This window comes from Acipenser ruthenus, chromosome 2 (genome assembly GCF_902713425.1).
Source record: "Acipenser ruthenus chromosome 2, fAciRut3.2 maternal haplotype, whole genome shotgun sequence".
Taxonomy (NCBI): domain Eukaryota; kingdom Metazoa; phylum Chordata; class Actinopteri; order Acipenseriformes; family Acipenseridae; genus Acipenser; species Acipenser ruthenus.
This window is the reverse complement of record NC_081190.1, coordinates 94574982-94598136: the sequence shown is the minus strand read 5'-3', so window position 1 is coordinate 94598136 and position 23155 is coordinate 94574982.

Sequence of the window (23155 nt, the reverse complement as noted above, 5' to 3'; positions counted from 1 at the left end):
TTCCTTATGTCCATCTTTCTTTTTTTGGCTGCTATTATGCTTTAGTCACCTAAAGCCAAATTGAAGTGATTAGCTAACGTTAGTTGGTTGACGATATCAAAACATGCTCACGCACACTCACACTCACACTCTCTCTCTCTCACACACACACACACACACACATAATGATTTAGCTGTGAAACAAGCTAGCTAGCCACCAAGGACATGGGGTTAGCAGCTAGCAATGGGTCGCTAACGTAATAAACCTACTTACCTACCCATTAGGTAGGTAGGTAGGTTTATTCACTCAAACTATGTTGCTGACGACCTGACAATACCTTCAGCCCCGGCACCTGGCTTTCATTCAGTCAGTGGCTCACACTCATATCAGACTGACCGGCAAGCGGCAACATCAGATGAGCGTCTTTCCAGAGTCCAGCCTAAGCCAGAGGTTCTCAACCTTTTTTTACTCACGCCCCACTGAAATTTATTTGTATATCTGTCGAAACTCCCCCCGCCCCCGTTTAATTTGACTTTTTAATATATATTTTTTATTACTGCCTACATAATATAGTGCATTTATTTAGCCGCTTGGATAGTCACACTGTCCATTCAATCAAATACATATGTTCGTGTTCGCTTTTTACACACATGATACAAAAATATCAAGCAAGGAGTAAGTTAGTTACAAAGGGAGGAAGGAGGAGGATAGAAATAATGTGACAACGCATTAACCAACAAACACAAACTAAATATCGAATTAAACTGATTATATTTATTCTTATTTTTTAAAATAAATGTGAAAATTGTCGCACAATATACACCATTTAAGAATGGCTAGATTTTTTTTTATTTTAAACCCGGAGATTTACCTTTCAAATTAGCGGGGTTTTTTTTGTTTGTTTTTTGGAGGAGGGAGGAGTAACGAGGGGAGCTTGAGAGAGTTAACCCTTTGTGGAGCGGATAAAATGACTTGACAAAAGACGTTTCAGATTTATTGGTAGGGACAATTCAACGGTCCCTTGACATTGGTAGGGACATGTGCCTACCATCCCTAGCTAAATCTACGCCGGTGAAAGATAGGAAGTATTTTTGCTAAAGATGGCACTGTTCAGTACAAGGATTACATTTGATTTTGGCACCTGATTAATTGTCTGAGTTGTTGTCCCCCTATCAGCCTCAGCGTGTGCTGAAGTCAACTGATAGTGGCCTTCTCACTGTTTCAAGGGTTAGGCTCAGAAGGAAAGGAGAGGTTTCTTTCTGTGTTCGGGCTCCACAACTGTGTTCACACACAGTGGCTATTTTTAAATTAAATCTTAAGATCTATTTGTATAATTTAGCCTACTGAATTTTTTATATATATATATATATATATATATATATATATATATATATATATATATATATATATATATATATATATAGTAACAAACCAGTAGAGTACTCCTGTGTAAGACTCTACTCTTGCTTCCACCGACTGGCACAGACACAAGGAACGTTCAGGTAAGTAATTTTTATTTACAATATTTACACAAATTATCACTTTCTTTATGTTGCGTAAAGCCCTGTACGGGTCACTAACTGGCTCACTTCTTCGTCCCTCACTAACTATTTCAGAAATGCCGAGTCCAGCAGGCCGAGGCCTTTGCGAGTCCTTTCCCTGTGGAGTATTCCTACCACACAGGTAAGTATGGAACCGGCGCCCTCTGCTGGAGTCTCTTGGCCAGACAGGTAAGAATCACGCAGCCTCCCTCTGCTGGAGTCTGGCTTCAACACAGGTAAGAAGAAAGGAACGCCCTCTGCTGGAATATCTCTGTCACACAGGTGAGTGTACGGAAGACTCCCTCTGCTGGAATCTCTCTGCAACACAGGTCAGGATAACGCAGACTCCCTCTGCTGGAATCTTGTTGTAACGCAGGTAAGAACACCAAGACACCCTCTGCTGGAATGTCTCTGTAACACAGGTGAGTGTCAGAAAGACTCCCTCTGCTGGAGTCTCTCTGCAACACAGGTAAGGATAACGCAGACTCCCTCTGCTGGAACTGGCTGTAACACAGATAAGAACAGAGAGACTCCCCCCCACTGTTGGAGTATCCCTGAACACAGGTGATTTGTAAGGAAAACGTGGACACCCTCTGCTGTAGTATCGTTGCAACACTGGGAAGGATCCACATGTATGGAATGGAATTGTATCCAGGTTGTGGGGGTGTACCCCTGCAACCAATGTCCCAGTGCTTCACAGAAACACGGGTGTCAGGCACGAGTTCAAGCACAATATCCTTATTTGTCCACGCCACCTGTGGAAACTGTTGTTCTTGTCTGCACAATAAAACCACGTCCAAAACCCCAGACTGTTGCCTTAGTTCTTGCTGTTACAGCTCGCTAGTTTTGCTGCGCATGCATGCGCGCTTCCCTCTGAGTCCCGAAATAAAAATATATCCACATACAAACGGCAGTTGTGACGGTTCCCAATCGTCACGGAAACTGCGGGATTGTTTTAAGTTCGTTACCGATAGACCGCGTCTCTTGTCCAGTATTTCATAAAAATAAAATAAACCTTAACAAAACAAAAGACTACCTCACCAAGAGGATAAACGCCCACGGTAAAAACAAAATACAGCTTTTGCCCAAAACGAAATCAAACGTTCACTTTACCTTCCCATAACACGTAATGCACTTTCAGTTCTCTGAGCCCTGTTCAGCAGTACACACCGGTGGTGCTCCCCACGATCACCCCCGTTGTCCCGCTCCACTTCCCTTTATACCCAGAAACCCCGCCTTCCCTATTAATGCTAGGGTTCCTGGGTTGTATAGTTTTTCAACTGGCGTCGCCATTTCTTAAAGGCGACGCCGCCCTTTCTACAATATATATATAAGAACATAAGAAAGTTTACAAACAAGAGGAGGCCATTCAGCCCATCTTGCTCGTTTGGTTGTTAGTAGCTTATTCATCCCAGAATCTCATCAAGCAGCTTCTTGAAGGATTCCAGGGTGTCATCTTCAACAACATTACTGGGGAGTTGGTTCCAGACCCTCACAATTCTCTGTGTAAAAAAGTGCCTCCTATTTTCTCTTCTGAATGCCCCTTTATCTAATCTCCATTTGTGACCCCTGGTCCTTGTTTCTTTTTCCAGGTCAAAAAAGTCCCCTGGGTCGACATTGTCTATACCTTTTAGGATTTTGAATGTTTGAATCAGATCACCGCGTAGTCTTCTTTGTTCAAGATTGAATAGATTCAATTCTTTTAGCCTGTCTGCATACAACATGCCTTTTAAACCCGGGATAATTCTGGTTGCTCTTCTTTGCACTCTTTCTAGAGCAGCAATATCCTTTTTGTAACAAGGTGACCAGAACTGAACACAATATTCTAGATGAGGTCTTACTACTACTTCCCTTGATTTAAATTCAACACTTCTCACAATATATTCGACCATCTTGTTGGCCTTTTTTTATAGCTTACCCACATTGTCTAGATGAAGACATTTCTGAGTCAACACAATCTCCCTTTCCTAAAACCATGCTGACTGTCTCCCAGGATATTGTTACCATTGTCTCCCAGGATATTGTTGCCATTGGTAATTTTCCATTTTGGATCTTATTATAGTTTCCATAAGTTTACATATAATAGAAGTCAGGCTTATTGGTCTGTAGTTACCTGGTTCGGTTTTGTCTCCCTTTTTGTGGATCGGTATTACGTTTGCAATTTTCCAGTCTGTCGGTACAACCCCTGGAAGTGGACTGTTGCATGGTCTTGGTTAGCGGTTTGTAAATAATTTCTTTAATTTCTTTGAGTACTATTGGGAGGATCTCATCCGGCCCAGGGGATGTTTATTTTAAGAGCTTCTAGTCCCTTTAACACTTCTGCCTCTGTTATGCTAAAGTTATTTAAAACTGGATAGGAACAGATCGACATGTCGGGTATGTTGTCCATGTCCTCCTTTGTAAAAACCTGTGAAAAGTAATCATTTAATACATTTGCTATTTATTTTCTTCGTCTATGATTTTGCCATTTGTGTCTCTTAGACATTTAACCTCCTCTTTGAATGTTCTCTTGCTGTTATAATATTGGAAAAACATTTTGGAATTGGTTTTAGCCCCCTTAGCGATGTTGATTTCTATCTCTCTTTTGGCCTTTCTAACTTCCTTTTTGACTTGTGTTTGCAGTTCCAAGTACTCTTTCGGTGTACTTTGTTTTGGTCCCTTTTAAACACTCTGTAAAGTGCCTTTTTCCCTGGATATTTTTTAATTGATCTATTAAACCATTTTGGCCATTTTGTTTTAGATTTAGATTAGTCTACTTTTGGGATATAATATTTTTTGCGCCTCTAGTACTACATTTTTAAAAAACAGCCATCCTTTTTCTGTGGATGTTTTCTCTATTTTTCTCCAATCTACTTCTGTTAGTCTCTGTTTCATACCTTCATAATCAGCTTTTTCTAAAATTGTAAACCTTAGCTTTAGTCATTACTTTTGGGGTTTTAAAAATCACTTCAAATGAGACCATGTTGTGGTCTGAGTTTGCCAATGGCTCTCTGACCTCTGTTTTAGTTATTCTGTCTTCGTTATTTGAAAAGACTAAATCAAGGCATGCCTCCCCTCTAGTCGGTGCCTTGACAAATTGCATTAGGAAGCAGTCATTTGTCATTTCCACCATTTCAATTTCGTCCATCATGCTCCCCACTGGGTTTTCCCATTTTATATGGGGGAAGTTGAAATCCCCCATTAGTATGGCTACTCCTTTTCTACACGCATTTCTAATGTCATTGTATAACAGATTCTTTTGCTTGGCGTCTGAATTTGGTGGTCTATAGCATGCTCCTATTAGTATGCCCTTTGAATTTTTGTCCATTATTCTGACTCATATTGATTCGGCGTTGTTTTCTTTGTCCAGATTTAAGACCTGGGCTTCAAGACTATTTCTTATGTATAGCGCAACCCCACCGCCTCTTCTGTCCTGCCTGTCTTTCCTATACAGTGTGTACCCACTAATATGCTATTCGTATAATATTATTATAATAATATATATTATTTTACCTATCTTTATATCACATTGTCTTTTATTTTCTTATTCTTTTACAATACGTTTTGTAATCACTGCTTTTTGTAAGTCTGTGTGAAGCGCCTTGAACCTATTGGTATGAAAGGCGCTCAACAAATAAAGTTTATTATTATTATTATTATTATTATTATTATTATTATTATTATTATTATTATTATTATATTAGATATTTCATGTGTGTTGTTATTTGTATTTAAGTTTATATTTTGTATGATAATTCGCTGATGGTAAAAAAATTTACTTTTGTCAGGTAAGCATTTCAATATTTAGGAACATTTGTTGTATATACAGTGCCTTGCGAAAGTATTCGGCCCCCTTGAACTTTGCGACCTTTTGCCACATTTCAGGCTTCAAACATAAAGATATGAAACTGTAATTTTTTGTGAAGAATCAACAACAAGTGGGACACAATCATGAAGTGGAACGAAATTTATTGGATATTTCAAACTTTTTTAACAAATAAAAAACTGAAAAATTGGGCGTGCAAAATTATTCAGCCCCTTTACTTTCAGTGCAGCAAACTCTCTCCAGAAGTTCAGTGAGGATCTCTGAATGATCCAATGTTGACCTAAATGACTAATGATGATAAATAGAATCCACCTGTGTGTAATCAAGTCTCCGTTTAAATGCACCTGCACTGTGATAGTCTCAGAGGTCAGTTTAAAGCGCAGAGAGCATCATGAAGAACAAGGAACACACCAGGCAGGTCCGAGATACTGTTGTGGAGAAGTTTAAAGCCGGATTTGGATACAAAAAGATTTCCCAAGCTTTAAACATCCCAAGGAGCACTGTGCAAGCGATAATATTGAAATGGAAGGAGTATCAGACCACTGCAAATCTACCAAGACCTGGCCGTCCCTCTAAACTTTCAGCTCATACAAGGAGAAGACTGATCAGAGATGCAGCCAAGAGGCCCATGATCACTCTGGATGAACTGCAGAGATCTACAGCTGAGGTGGGAGACTCTGTCCATAGGACAACAATCAGTCGTATATTGCACAAATCTGGCCTTTATGGAAGAGTGGCAAGAAGAAAGCCATTTCTTAAAGATATCCATAAAAAGTGTCGTTTACAGTTTGCCACAAGCCACCTGGGAGACACACCAAACATGTGGAAGAAGGTGCTCTGGTCAGATGAAACCAAAATCAAACTTTTTGGCAACAATGCAAAACGTTATGTTTGGCGTAAAAGCAACACAGCTCATCACCCTGAACACACCATCCCCACTGTCAAACATGGTGGTGGCAGCATCATGGTTTGGGCCTGCTTTTCTTCAGCAGGGACAGGGAAGATGGTTAAAATTGATGGGAAGATGGATGGAGCCAAATACAGGACCATTCTGGAAGAAAACCTGATGGAGTCTGCAAAAGACCTGAGACTGGGACGGAGATTTGTCTTCCAACAAGACAATGATCCAAAACATAAAGCAAAATCTACAATGGAATCGTTCACAAATAAACATATCCAGGTGTTAGAATGGCCAAGTCAAAGTCCAGACCTGAATCCAATCGAGAATCTGTGGAAAGAACTGAAAACTGCTGTTCACAAATGCTCTCCATCCAACCTCACTGAGCTCGAGCTGTTTTGCAAGGAGGAATGGGCAAAAATTTCAGTCTCTCGATGTGCAAAACTGATAGAGACATACCCCAAGCGACTTACAGCTGTAATCGCAGCAAAAGGTGGCGCTACAAAGTATTAACTTAAGGGGGCTGAATAATTTTGCACGCCCAATTTTTCAGTTTTTTATTTGTTAAAAAAGTTTGAAATATCCAATAAATTTCGTTCCACTTCATGATTGTGTCCCACTTGTTGATTCTTCACAAAAAATTACAGTTTCATATCTTTATGTTTGAAGCCTGAAATGTGGCAAAAGGTCGCAAAGTTCAAGGGGGCCGAATACTTTCGCAAGGCACTGTACCTAAAGAAAATGGTTGATTTTGAACATGACAATGCAGTTTTTTCTGCATTAATAAATATTATGGTTAATCATGAAATATCTTGAAATGCCTTGTTTTAGACCATGAAATGCTGTGAAAATTTTTACCGTGAAAAAATACAGCCTTAATCTTATATGATTTTGTTTAATTTGATTTGAAGCTTAATAGCATTATTCCAAATGAAAATGTTTCTGTTAAATGGTCTTCAATGTTGGTACTGCCCCTTTAAATACAGACAACTATTTACAAAATATAAGCGTTAAGTAGGTGAATGAGTGTAGGATCCGTGCTGCCCACAGGTACTTGCTCTGTGATCGTCTGAAGCAAATGTGTGCCTACTCAGGCTGCAGGAGATAAAGAAACAAACGTTTGTTTTGTTAATCAGGACATACGTGGCTGTGCTTCCCCGGTCCCAGGAACACTGCCTTGACCGGTGGAGAGGCTGCCCCTTTTGTGCCCCTGGATTCGGCAATTATCCCATGGGATTGAAATCATGTGTACCTCGTTCCCCTCCCCCAGTCTCTTCACAGGCCAACACCTGCGGAATATTAACCCCGTAGTTGCCAGAGCCTGCTAGATGGACAGGTTCCTCCTGTTCCCTCTGCTGGTGGAAGGTGGAACTTTTCAGTGCAGGGATTCCATCTACCTTGTCACAGTTACATATAATGGCTTTGATAACATTTTGAAAACGAATATCCGAACGAATATATAAATCTTGAACGAATATCCTAACATCAGGCAGCTGAAATTGAAATGGTAGAAATGATAAATGATTGTTTCCTAACGCAATGTGTCAAGGCACCAACTAGAGTGGTGGGAGGGGGGGGGGGGCATGCCTTGATTTAGTCTTTTCAAAATAATGAAGACAGAATAACCATAACAGAGGTCAGAGAACCACTGACAAACTCAGATTACAACATGGTATATCTCCAGTCCTTCTAGTGTTAAAACTCAAAAAGTAACGACTAAAGCTAAGGTTTACAACTTTAAAAAGGCAAAGTATGAAGTAATGAAACAGAGACTAACAGAAGTAGATTGGAGTAAAATACAGAAAACACCCACAGAGAAAGGATAGCTATTTTTTCCAAAATGTAGTACTAGAGGCACAAAACAAATACGTCCCATAAGTAGACAAATCTAAATCTAAAACAAAATGGCCAAAATGGTTTAATAGATCAATTAAAAAAAAAAATTCAGAAAAAAGGCACTTTACAGAGCATTTAAAAGGGACCAACAACAAAGTACACAGAAAGAGTACTTGGAACTGCAAGCGCAAGTCAAAAAGGAAGTTAGAAAGGTCAAGAGAGAGATAGAAAAGAACACTGCCAAGGAGGTTAAAAGCAATTCCAAAAAGGTTGTCCAATATTATAACAGCAAAAGAACATTCAAGGAGGAAGTAAAATGTCTAAGAACATTTAGCAACATCATAGATGAAGAGAAAAAAATAACAAATATATTAAATTATTTTTCTTTTACAAAGGAGGATACAGACAAAATGCCTCACATGTCGACCTGTTCCTATCCAGTTTTAATTAACTTTAGCATAACAGAGGCAGAAGTGTTAAAGGGACTAGGATCTCTTAAAATAAACAAATCTCCTGGGCCGTATGAGATCCTCCCAATTGTACTAAAAAAAATTAAAGAAGTTATTCACAAACCGCTAACTAAGATCATGCAACAGTCTCTTGAGACAGGTGCTGTACCAACAGACTGGAGAATTGCAAACATAATGCCAATCCACAGAAAGGGAGACACAACCGAACCAGGTAACTACAGATCAATAAGCCTGACTTCTATTATATGTAAACTTATGGAAACTATAATAAGATCCAAAATGGAAAATGACCTACATGATAACAGTATCCTGGGGGACAGTCAGCATGGTTTTAGGAATGGGAGATCATGTCTAACTAACCACCTTGATTTTTTTGAGGATGCAACATCGACAATGGATAATTGCAAAACATATGATGCAGTACAGATTTAAGGAAATGCATGCACATGGATTAGGGATGGAGCGAGGTAACCAGTGGCGTACCACAGGGGTCAGTATTAGGTCCTCTGCTCTTCCTAATCTACATTAATGACTTAGATTCTGGTATAGTAAGCAAACTTGTTAAATTTGCAGACGACACAAAAATAGTTGGAGTGGCAACATTGTTGCAGCAAAGGTCATTCAAAATGATCTAGACAGCATTCAGAACTGGGCAGGCACATGGCAAATCACATTTAATAGAGAAAGGTGTAAGGTACTCCATGCAGGCAATACAAATGTGCATTATAAATACCATATGGGAGATACTGAAATTGAAGAAGGAATCTATGAAAAAGACCTAGGAGTTTATGTTAACTCAGAAATGTTTTCATCTAGACAATGTGGGGAAACTATAAAAAAGGCCAGCAAGATGCTTGGATATATTGTGAAAAGGGAAGTAATGTTAAAACTTTACAATGAATTAGTAAGACCTCATCTAGAATATAATCAGTCTTGAACAAAGAAAACTACGCGGTGGTCTGATTCAAGCATTCACAATTCTAAAGGTATTCCAAAGGTATTGCTAGTGTCAACCCAGGGGACTTTTTCGACCTGAAAAAAGAAACAAGGACCAGGGGTCACAAATGGAGATTAGATAAAGGGGCATTCAGAACAGAAAATAGGAGGCACTTTTTTTACACAGAGAATTGTGGGAGTCTGGAACCAACTCCCCAGTAATGTTGTTGAAGCTGACACACTGGGATCCTTCAAGAATCTGCTTGATGAGATTCTGGGATCAATAAGCTACTAACAACCAAAAGAGCAAGACAGACCAAATGGCCTCCTCTCATTTGTAACCATTCTTATGTTCTTACATGAAAATTCCATATTTTTCCCAACACTAAAAAGAAATTGCAAAATATAAATAGATATGAATCTTTTTTTATTATTATGTAGCACTCACCAAAAGATAAAGACAAAGAATATTAGTGACTGCTACTGCTGCTTCCTGATACCTGGGACCTTTCCTTTAACCAGCCCATCAACATCTGGAGCAAATGACTGGGCTGAGGATATCTTGAGTATCGAGTTAAGTTGAGAATTACATTTTGATTTGTTGATATTTATGACGGAGAAAGCTTGCCGCTTCTCAGGGCACACTATTTCAGCAGCATTTGTTCAAAAACTCTCCATCAGAAAATGGTTTTGAAGAAACACCTATTTTGAGAGCAATCACATAGCTCGCCTTAATAGCAGCATCGCTTATGTTACAAGCATTAGTAAACATAATTTGCTGCTTTTTCAAGGACTGTGCTGATTCAGGGGATTTATCTTCATGTAACTTTCCTGTATATTTATTGCCATGGTTTGCTTCATAGTGTCTTTTAATGTTGTATTATTTCACAACAGACACATGTTGTTTACAAATTAAGCACATTGGCTTTCCATTCATGCCCTCGAAGAAATATGAAAGTCCCCATTTCTCTTGAAACACACGGCACTCTTGATCCACCGTGCTCTTCACGGGTAAAGACATGATGACACTTATCACTACAGAACCTTTTTCTGGTGTCACTGGTGTCATCTACTCGAATTAGATGATGCACCGCCGTCTCACCCACGTGGTCGGCGATTGACAGCAATCACAGCAACATGACAATTTGTGTTGCTCATGTGAAGGAACTCGCTGGAGGCATGTTTGCACACGTGTTCTAAGAGGTGACGGTGAGTAAAATAATTAATATGTGCTATTTAGGGAAATGTAAATATGCTATGTATGATATGTTTTGTTAAATACAATCATTTTGAGGTTTTGGGTTTGTCATTGTATTTTTATAACTGTCAAGTGTCCTGCACCAAGCATCAGGCTATCAGATCAGACCCACCAAACTAAACAAGTTTGACACCCCTGCTATAGGGTATATAGCATATATCATTTACCTAATTTCCAAAATGTATTCCTATCTTACCATCCAGTAAGATACAGTGTCTTACATTCAAAGACTCTGAGCTTTGTTGAAATAAATGTCTTCTCAGTCTTGCTTCTGTATTCAGATGAATGTCTCCACCTAGTGTTAATTTGTCATAGAGCACCAAGATTGTCAGAATAACAGGAGGTTGGCACCCTGAAAATGAATCCTGTTTTCAGTGCTCCATGCTAATGGAAAACGATGGGGACACCACTTTCTAAAATATTTTCTTTGTCTTTGTGCATTACAGCATGATAAAATAATCCATGAACCAACGTGGAATAGCAGGTCCAACACATAAATATGACGTGATTGCAAAGCTTTGTACACGATTACTCAATCTGAAGGGGTCTATTCCATTGATTTAAATGTTTGAGAGTCTAAATACCACAGCTGTTTAAATAATTAAAGTAGGTCCCTCCCTGGCATATTGCCTTCTTTTTTTCTTGATTTTCAAGCCTTGATAAACAAAGGGACCCATTGAAGCTAAGTGAATTTATATCTGCCACTGTTTAGACTAATTCAATTGACCCTGTTATATGTGACATTACACAGCTGCTACCTGAATTTAATATGTAAATGATAAACAATGCTAAGTGGAGAATCATTCAAAATAACATTACCGAATAGCACTGATACAGTAATTTAAAATATATACCTGTATCAGTGGCAGCTGGTGGGCAAAAGACAATGGGGAGACAGAAATGATTGCAGTATTACCACTTTGCTGTGTAACCTGTTTAATAATGTCTTAAATGTAAAAATGTACTGCATATGTAATATGACAGATGTTAAATTAAGTTCAAGTATACATTTTTAATTGATAAGCCCTTTATTGTTATATCAGTAGGCACACCATATACAGGGTGTGTCCCATGAATGTTGAGCACATTTATTTTTCCAATAACTTAAAAATAACTAATGAATGTTAATCACCATTTTATGATGTGTTGAATGTAATATCTTACTTATGTATAAAGTTATATAACAATAATTCACCTGCTCCCTGCATCATCTAATGTATTTCTTGCTAGTTTTATACAATTAAAATGATATTTGCACTTGCCATTGCACCTGTTATCTTCAGCATAGTGATTCATCATACAAAAAATGTGGTTTGCACCCGAGATTCTTGTCATGTACTGCAATTAAAGGTTTGTCTTGGAACGAATACCTTTTTGAATTAAGGCAGACATGTCAAGTTCAGTAGAGAACAGAGTTTAAACGGTTTTGAGAGCCATACAGACACTATATTAATCTGCACATCTAATCGACGATCAGTTCGACATTGGGCACTGTAAAGGCTATATACAATGGATAACATAGACATTATGGTGCTGTTATGAATCTCCTCCTGACTGCTGATGAGTTATTAATACTCTGTACTGGAGAGCTTGTTGAGATGCCAAGCCATTAGAGTGCTACAACTCTTCAGTTTTCTGTGATTGAAAATTCGATCACCTTCAACTGTGTTATTGGTGATTTCAGTTTATACTGCTTGATCAATGTTAATGTCCTCCTCTTCAGATTTCAACTTTTACTTGAGGTCACCCATGTTTAATATTTGAAATTTATGAAAATGGGTTTCCTGAGCCAACAGACTGTTAGAACAGTAAAGTTACTTACATGACCTAAAGTCTTTAAGGACACTGTGGCCAACAAAAACTGGCAATAAACAAGGAGGATGATACTAAATCATCTGCCACCATTTATCGCTAATTGCTATTTTATTACAAACTCATTGCACTTAATTATGGTATAATGTCATTCACCAAAACTCCAGTGGAAAAATATGACTGTCTTATAATACCACCAATATATGGAAATGCTAATATATCTAGTTACCTCACACAACTCACGCAGCAGTGTGGAGTAGTGGTTAGGGCTCTGGACTCTTGACCGGAGTGTTGTGGGTTCAATCCCTGGTGGGGGCACTGCTGCTGTACCCTTGAGCAAGGTACTTTACCTAGATTGCTCCAGTAAAAACCCAACGGTATAAATGGGTAATTGTATGTAAAAATAATGTGATATCTTGTAACAATTGTAAGTCGCCCTGGATAAGGGCGTCTGCTAAGAAATAAATAATAATAATAACTGCCCTGTTTGGCATTGAAAAAAAAATAATATACTGTACAGTATCTGAAGACTCCAACAATATTAGGCAAACAAAAAGACAGTGCTTCCTTGTTATTTTACTATCTGATTTAACAGATCTGTGAAAAATTAAAACCAGTGAAGGGCCCTTACATAGCATGGTGAAGCACATGTGAAATGTGCTGTCTGTCAACTTGGCCTAACCGTGAATTAACTACATTCATGAATTGTACAATTCTGAAGCAATAGTGAGCACTCTATAAATAATTACCATGAGATTACGGAAAATTATGTTAATTTCTTTTTTTTTTCCTGTAATCAACTCCAGTGTGCTCACATTTCCTCGGGCTACTGTTTTGAACCTATGCCCTACCAGCACGGTTTTTTGATCATTTCTATGTTTATTTATACATGTATTTCTGCACCATATGGATCTATCTTTCCAATAATTCAAATTGCTTAAGCTATTAGTTATTACCGCTGTACGTAGATGTGTGTGTGTGTGGCTACTTCAAGAACATCCTAAATAAGGCAAGTTGCTATGCTTTTAAAAGGATATGTGAATTATTTTACATATTGTCCCTGAAGACAATTTCCGTCATTTCTATGATTTCTTCACAACACTTGGATGCCTCATAAACTAGTTTTGAAATTGGAGTCGTATAAATCCAAAAATTAGACAGCCTGCTAAATCCAGAATATTAAATTTACAGAAAATGTTCTTCTATTTCCCTAATACAGTACAACTGTTAATAAGCCAAAGCGGTCAAACTTTATTTTAAGGGCTGTTTTATTAGTTCATTAACTGTTAACAAACATTGTTAATTTTTAGCTAAGGGTTAGGGTTAGGATTGGGGTTAGTTAATAAAAACCTGATTTAATTTGCTAAACATTACTACAGTAACAATTTGAACCAATTTCAAGGTATTGATCATCCATAGGGCTCTGGTGTTTGATTGATCATCCATAGGGCTCTGGTATTTGCAGTTTTAGCTGGCCTATTATATACTATCAACTAACAGTTAACAGAAAATAAATAATGTACATTAACATGTTTTTTTAGCTGTTTGTTAACAGTTAATAAACAAAAAAGGCCCTTAAAATAAAGCGTGACCACCAAAGCTTTCATATTCAAGTAATTTAAAGTACATTGTAAATTCAGCAAAACAAGATACAAAAGAAAATAGCCCCGTAGTTTACACTTACAGTATTGATTTTGTTGTCCTGTTGCAATTACAGTACCAGTTTCAAATTAGTAGAAGGGCAGCCATACATTCACAATTCAGTAACACTTCTTCAGGCTGGTGAGCTTGATTTGGCATCCTTTGTTGGACGGTGTTTGATACTTTTGCTCAAGGCAGTACCCTATTTGCCATTCTGTTCTAATCCAGATGGATTTTTAAGTACGTGGAATACCTTGGAATGGGATGTGATTGAAGGTCAGGCAGTACCAGCAGCTATCATTAAATTGCAATATGCTACAGAAAACAGTGTCTAAAATTTAAATACAGCACTACAGCAAGTTTATCCTCTTTCGTTGTATCATATTTTCTGAAAGATTCATAATGTTCGTTTTACGAACTTGGACTTATTCATAATACTTTTTGCAGTTTTTCAAAATTGATTTTGAAACACTTTGATGGTTGGGTTTTCAAAGTTTAAATGGAAGCTATCAAAAATCTAATTTAAAAAGCAGGCAGAAAGGCTTGCTTTGTAAACAAAATTCTATTTCACTGTTACAAGTTAAAATATTTCCATCAAGACTATTCTCTTCATAAATAATACAGTAGTCTCTGCGTATAGGAACACTTCCTAAGGGAACACCCCTGTGGGGAAACTGATTTTTTCCCCATTGTAAATGCTGCGGCTGAAAGAACAGGAACTTCACTTAAAAGAACACCTTCTTGGCACCGATAACTATTTGTTCACAGATACAATACTGTTTTATAACCTGATAACTCATTTTCATCAAATTTAAATTAAAATGGTATTTTCAAAAGCGACTTGTCATCGCGAGTGTGTCTTGAGGCACACTGATTGGTTTATTTAGTCTTCCCAGAACCACCGTCATATCATTGAATTGTTTTGGAAATTGTTCAAGCTCCTGAAAAAAACTTGAATCAGACACAAGTCGCCAAGCAATTTGGTGTTTCACCATTCTGTTAAATAATGTGCATATCTTGTATGTTGCTGTTGCATTTTTCAATGTATGTAGGGGTGCTGTGTTAATTTAGTTTGACAGTTAGTTTATTAACGATAGTTTGTCTGTTACTTTATTAATCATAGTTTATTAACATACATGTGCCTATTGCTTTTCTTTTACTTACTCAGTTAATTTCATAAGTTGGTGCATGTGCGTCATGACAAGTAATACATATTTATTGATTCATATTGTCTGGTGGCTAACTCTGTCTAGAGAACACTTCGGCTGTAAGAACACTTTGTTTGCTTCCGAATGAGTGTTCTCTTAGCCGGAGAGTACTGTATAGGGAGGATTTCAGGTGTTTGTTTCTACATTTAGATTTTGTAAAACAAACAAAAAAAAAACATAATGTGTTCATCAAGTACGTGTTACTCACTGCAGAAAATAAACTAGATGAATAAAACCATGTGAAACAAACATTCACTTGCAATAGAATCTATGGGTAAAAACTGGTAGTGAATGAACACAAAACTACCTGAACAACATTCTGAATATTTATGTCTAATAAAGTAATCAGGAAATGTGGCCAATTTAGGCAATACAGTCTTACAGAGTATTTGAAAATCCTCCCACATGCAAGCAAAACAGAAACGAAATAATGATGTAGCTACTTCCCAATCCCACTGCTCTTGAGATATGCTTTTCAATGTTCTGTGATGTTACAAGCATTCTAACAGCTCTGCAGCATTGCTATTATGCTGTAGTGTAGTGGATGTGGAGTACTGTGAAAGAAAGCAAATACACAATAACTGTAAATTGCTTTGTATCTGGAAAATGAATTGTTTGAGAATACAGTTTTTCTTTACCCCAGTAACATACACAGACTGCTGATAACATTACTGGCATTCAAATGTAGCTTTTTCTTCTTCGCCTCACATTGCTAAATGTGGAATAAATACTTAATAGACAAGTTAATGCACCATTAATGAAGCACCCTGAGACTGAACTATTATCTAGGAGGCGATGCTGTGAGGATATTATTGCTGATATACTTAAAATATATAAATAGAATTATTTATTATACATGATTAGAAATTGGTTTTAGGCAATGAGTTGCATGGCACTCAGTGATTTACAATTCCAAAATGAAATTGTGTGCTACTATAGTCTGATACATCTTATTCTTTACTATGTATAACTCAATAAAGGGAGAAAGACAGTTATATTGTTTTCCACCAAGTAAAATAAAATCTGTCTGCTTATTTTTTTTAGTACAGAAACGGTAGATACAACTAAATAAAAGTGGCTATTGATATTTAACATAGCCGGCAGAATATTGGTGAAGAAACAGAATAGACTTCTTTTGAAAACAAAAGGGTCTTTATTATTACAGTAATAAACAGCAAATGTACTTATCTTATCCTTCACATATCAAATGGGTCAAGAACCGCTATGTTGTGTCAAACACTGTCTAAACGAATAACCATTTTTGTCGTAAACTGCACGATAAGTATATATTTTTTAAGATGAGTCCCCACAATATGAACACGGCACTGTATTGTTTGTTTGTAATAACAATCTGCCTCTTCCGCCTTTGTGGTTTGGGGAGGGGAAAACTCATCATCCCTTCAGTGGTCGTTATGACGTCCCCGATCACGTATTGTAATGTAGATGTTATGTGCGCGCATTCCGACCTAAGCCGGCTTAGGTCCGAGATGGCAGTGTAAACGCAGCATTAAGGCATGTAAGAGGTATATCTGTATATTAAAAATGAATCTGAGATTTCCTTTAACCTAAAAATACTTAAATACAGTATTCTTTTATGTAGTTGACCTTTTTCTGATGAAAGACAATCTCTGTTCCAGTCACACAATACAGTAACCCCAACAGGTATAGCAACCAGTCTTCAGTTTGAGTGACAGGTTGTAGAAATCAAACAACTGGATGCAGACTGATTACTCTGAATAAACTTTATGAACACATTGTGAACAAGTTACTGAACAAACAGCACGATCAGCTCTAACAGGTGTAGTCTATTAGAGATTTTTAATTACAAAGTTATCTAATTTTTTTTTTTTTTACTTTCGTGAATAAATGTTGGCACCATAACTTAAATACTTTCACAGAAATGCACAAACGTTCACTCTACTTTTAATTTTAAAAAAAATAAAAGGTACCGGTACTTTTGTTCTTTTACACTTTTTTTTTTTAAAGAGGTAGATAAAAACAAACAGTTCACAAACCAAGTTCCCTTTTGTGTAGGAGGTACCTGAAGTAAAGAACAGTTTCCATGGTAAAGCTCTAGGGAATGCTCACTTGATCACATGTGTACCTGTACAGACAGTACAGCATAAATTCAAGCAAAAAGAAAGTCTGCTACATTAAAAAAAAAAAGAAAGGTATGCTTGTCAGTGCTATAGACCATGCTTGGCAATATCTGAAATGTAGCAAGCAATTTGTTTGAAGTGTAATGCCTGTAAACTGTAAAGGCTCGCTTTTGTGTTCCAACATTATTTACTGTGAAATACTGTAAATGCACCGGCCACTCTACAAAGTTTGCTGGATTGTTTTTTTTTTTTTAAGCGATTTACCATAAAACATTTCTACTTATACATGTATATACAACTGCCATTAAAAAACAATGCTAGTTATTTCACGTTTCTGCCATTTCAGATCGGTATTATTATGAAATATGAAAATGGAATGCTGTTGTATGGCTTTTTTACCTTCTTAAAGCACTACAACTGCATTTCTGTGTTCATTCTGTGGTTGCAACTGAGCTGCATTTTTCAGGTATCAGTCGCAATTTTAGATAGGGCCTGAATTATTTTTAATATAAACTCAAGAAATGTGTTTTAGTGAGAACACTAAAAATAGCACCGAGGAAGCTTCACCCCCTGCTCCCCTTCCGTAAAAAGCTTCTGCCGCACCTGATATTTAAGGCCATTCCATTTCTTATTCAAATTGAATGAATGAAATGATCAAATATTAATTGAACAAACATGTACAATTAATATAATTAATACACTGGAGTGGCTAAGGAACAAAAAGGTAAATGTCCTTGAGTGGCCCAGTCAGAGCCCCGACCAAATTATTAATATATATATATATAATTCAGTAACAAAAACTTTGTTAAAATAACGTTAAGGTTAGAGTTCAAAATCACAAGTCAGGAAATGGGACGTTAAGGCCTATTATGCCTACGTGTCACATCAGATATGATGTCATACATGACATCAGTAATGACATCAGCAATGTCATGAATGTTGGCATATCACAGGAAAAATGCTCTACCAAGACTGCCCAGAAGAACATTACACTAGGAAACAATTTGTCTGTGCTGGACAGTAGCTACCATGCTTCGTATGAAAACCTACCAACGTAGACAAAATCATAGACAGAAAGAGACACTTTAATTGTGCTCACTGTCACTCGGGTCACTCTTTGCACTATTGTCTATAGACGTGATATAGGTGTTGCATAATTACTGCTGTTACTTCCAATGCAAAACTAGGCGCACTTGCCACTATGCAAATACTGAACTGCAATATGGCATTGCCACACTTATCCAAGACCTCTGGTTTCCAAAATGCATTTCAATATGTATCTCACTCAGTAAAAGGATAGATTTTTTTTTCTAGAACAGTGCCATGGAGAATGAGGACCAAACTCTGCTGTTATCATATTATCATATGAGATCCTAAGAACTGCTGGCGGCACAATATTCTGCAGACCAACAAACACACCCAGGTAATGTCCTTCTGGGCAGTCTTGGTGGAGCATTTGTCATGTGATTGGGCATAGCTGATGTCATTACTGATGTCATGTATGACATCATATCTGATGTGACACATAGAACATAAGAACATAAGAAAGTTTACAAACGAGAGGAGGCCATTTAGCCCATCTTGCTCATTTGGTTGTTAGTAGCTTATTGATCCCAGAATCTCATCAAGCAGCTTCTTGAAGGAACCCAGGATGTCAGCTTCAACAACATTATTGGGGAGTTGGTTCCAGACCCTCACAATTCTCTGTGTAAAAAAGTGCCTCCTATTTTCTGTTCTGAATGCCCCTTTATCTAATCTCCATTTATGACCCCTGGTCCTTTTTTCTTTTTTCAAGTCAAAGAAGTCCCCCGGGTTGACATTGTCTATACCTTTTAGGATTTTGAATGTTTGAATCAGATCGCCGCATAGTCTTCTTTGTTCAAGACTGAATAGATTCAATTCTTTTAGCCTGTCTGCATACGACATACCTTTTAAACCTAGAGCAGCAATATACCTAGAGCAGCAATATCCTTTTTGTAATGAGGTGACCAGAACTGAACACAATATTCTAGGTGAGGTCTTACTAATGCATTGTAGAGTTTTAACATTACTTCCCTTGATTTAAATTCAACACTTCTCACAATATATCCAAGCATCTTGTTAGCCTTTTTTATAGCTTCCCCACATTGTCTAGATGAAGACATTTCTGAGTCAACATAAACTCCTAGGTCTTTTTCATAGTTCCCTTCTTCAATTTCACTATCTCCCATATGATATTTATAATGCACATTTGTATTGCCCGCATGCAATACTTTACACTTTGCTCTATTAAATTTCATTTGCCATGTGTCTGCCCAATTTTGAATGCTGTCTAGATCATTTTGAATGACCTTTGCTGCTTCAACAGTGTCTGCCACTCCTTCTATTTTTGTGTCGTCTGCAAATTTAACGAGTTTGCTTACTATATCAGAGTTTAAATCATTAATGTAGATTAGGAATAGCAGAGGACCTAATACTGATCCCTGTGGTACACCACTGGTTACCTCACTCCATTTTGAGGTTTCTCCTCTAATCAGTACTTTCTGTTTTCTACATGTTAACCACTCCCTAATCCATGTGCATGCATGCATAGGCATAATAGGGGTGAGTTAAGGTTGCGTGCCTCAACGTCCCATTTCCTGACTTTTGTGATTTTGAACTGCAACCTTAACTTTATTTTAACAAAGTTTTTGTTACTGAATTTCCATATTTTTTTTTTTTAGTTTTCTTTTTGCCTGAATCTACTATAGTATCAGTTTCTAAAGTCCTACACACGTGGAAGGAAATATGTTGTACAGCAACCCATGAAGTGGAGACCACACAGAAAAAGGCAAACAGCCTGGTATAATGCAGGTGAAACTGTTCTGAGAGATCTAAGTAAAACACTGCATCCCAACACATGTTTTTGTTTTTCACCCAGGGTCAGGGACATAAAAATTGTGAGATCAGCTACTGAAATGTATCAACTGGCTTATTACAGTCTTTATGAAAAAATCTGTCTCTATGCACATGACTTTATTATACACTACAGCAATCCAGTAATGAGACCAGCTTCGTTTTTGTATGCTAAATTTTCTAACTGCAAAAACATGCTAGTTATCATCTATTAGTGAAACATATATAATACTCCATACAGCATACCGTGTATACAGTATGATGAACATGAGACATAAATGTAGCATATAGTATAAACATTACAATTATTATTATTTATTTCTTAGCAGACGCCCTTATCCAGGGCGACTTATAATTGTTACAAGATTTTTACATACAATTACATTATTTTTTACATACAATTACCCATTTATACCGTTGGGTTTTTACTGGAGCAATCTAGATAAAGTACCTTGCTCAAGGGTACAGCAGCAGCGTCCCCCACCTGGGACTGAACCAACGACCCTCCGGTCAGGAGTCCAGAGCCCTAACCACTACTCCACACTGCTGCAATTGAGGGCAAATGTTAAAGGGCACATAAGGACCTTTTTATTTTATTTTGTTACATGTTCCCATGTGTTACTACAACTGTTTATGTAAGGTGTGTGTATTGTTTTAAAAAAAAAAATGTTTTTTTTTTGTTTTGTTTTTACATTTTGACCACTTTTTTAAACTTTTAAATTGCATTCCTTGCCTCAAGATGGCCTCCCATGTACCTGCATGGACCTTTCAGAACTACATTTCCCATCATCCTCCTGCTCACTGGTAAATCCATCTCAGTTACATATGCGAGCTGGAGGATGATGGGAAATGTAGTTCTGAGAAACAATACACACACACCTTACTTAAACAGTTATAGCAACACATGGGAACATATAACACAATAAAATAAAAAGGTCCTTATGTACCCTTTCAACTTATTTTTGCATTTGAACGCGAAGGACCGCTATTAAAATATGGATCCATTAAAAAAATAAAAAATAAATAATTTTTATCCTGATTTTATGAAGAATTAGTTTGTGTTGCTAAGCGTTTACCTCAGTGTTCCATGAGTAATGCGGTTTTCTCAGAAAACATCCGTGGTCGTTCAGGTTCTTTCAGTTTAATCCAAGTGGACCCTGTAATCTACTTCCAGTTGAGGCATAAATAGCAACTTCATACAGCACCGTATTTAATTTAAATATTCTATTGACATGCAGCTGTTCGTACCCTGTTTTGTGAAGGGTTTGTTATCAGCAACTTTTTTTTTTTGTTTGTTTGTTTTTTTAATTCTGTACATTCCATGTTATTTACACTAGAGCATCAAAGTGCATAGCTATTTGTTTTACGTTAGAAAAAAACAAAACTTATTTCTTTGGAAGATCTTCTGGCCTTTGTGGTTATATGGGTGAGTGTTTTTGATTTTTGTAAGCCTAATGTAATATAAATATTCATTTAGGCCTATTTGAAATGTTTTGCCATTATTTATAGCTGCTCTGGCGCACAGTCTCTCAAGTGTACATGTAGGTTTTAAATACTCGTTCACATTCTACCACTGACTGACTTGGTTTTTATTATTTATTTACTTACTCTGTACAGTACAATATGATGCTTTATTATGCTTGTGAAAAACTTGAAATGTTAGCTGAGATCAGCCATTTGGTGTGCATTCTGGGAGCTGTAGTTCAAACTGGAGAGCGTTCCTAAGTGATTGTATTGTTACAGGTCCAGTCAGAACTACACAAAAACGGTTACCAAATCGTACAACTGCGCATGCGTAGCATTCATTTTTAAAAGTCCTTTTTTATATTAAAATACACATTTTTACCCCCCACACACACAAAAGGCACTAAAGACTACTTAGATGCAGTAACTTGCCAAATTTCAGTACTAACTGTCAAGCAGTTTTTTACCTACAGGTGAATAAAAAAAAAACGCTCTCCTGGCACCAAAAAAACTACAGGACAGAATAACACAAAACTTGTAGAAAATATTCAGCCTACCAATCAGACCTGAAATCCAAAATGGCAGGCAGATTCATTGAACTTAACCACACTTTTGGAGCTGCACAACATAGGGGCTATAATGGAAAGAACATTGCAACCTTAACTACCGTCCTGCCATAACATTATGTCTAGATAAGGTTTGAACGAAGGTCCTGTTTAAAGTCGATTTTACAACCAGCTCAAAAGGGGGGTAAAACCCCACCAATATGCATGAAAATGTTTGTGTGGTCGGATTGGCAGGCTCAACAAACCGTGTGAACGGGTTAGCATTTGGTTGAATACTTTTTGACTTACAGAGTGGCGTAAAAAACAGCTCTTTTTTTCAGAAATTATTAAGATGCTTTTATATACACCTGTATCTCAAAAAGTATAGCACATTAAGAAACCACGCTCGGCATACACATAGTCCTGGGGTGTGGATATGCAACGGGGTATTGATATATTTTGGGGGGTCCTGGTTTTACAGAAATTTAACCCCATCACTGCTTGCTGACGTCGTTGCTAGGTAGAGTGACTTGCGACTGTTCCACTGCACTGAATAGGGAGACATGGAATATATAGTTCAGCACACACAGGTCACATCTGTATTTCTGTCTGGATTAAAATTGGTAATCAGTGGTAATATTTTTTATGTCTCTGCCTTCAACACTGGGGAAACTAATAATCTTTTTTTTTTTTTTTAAATTCAGTATATATGATTTTCATTTTCCCCCTCTCACTTTTGTTGTTATGGTACGGTCAGGAGTCGAATGATACCAACAAATCTATGTTGC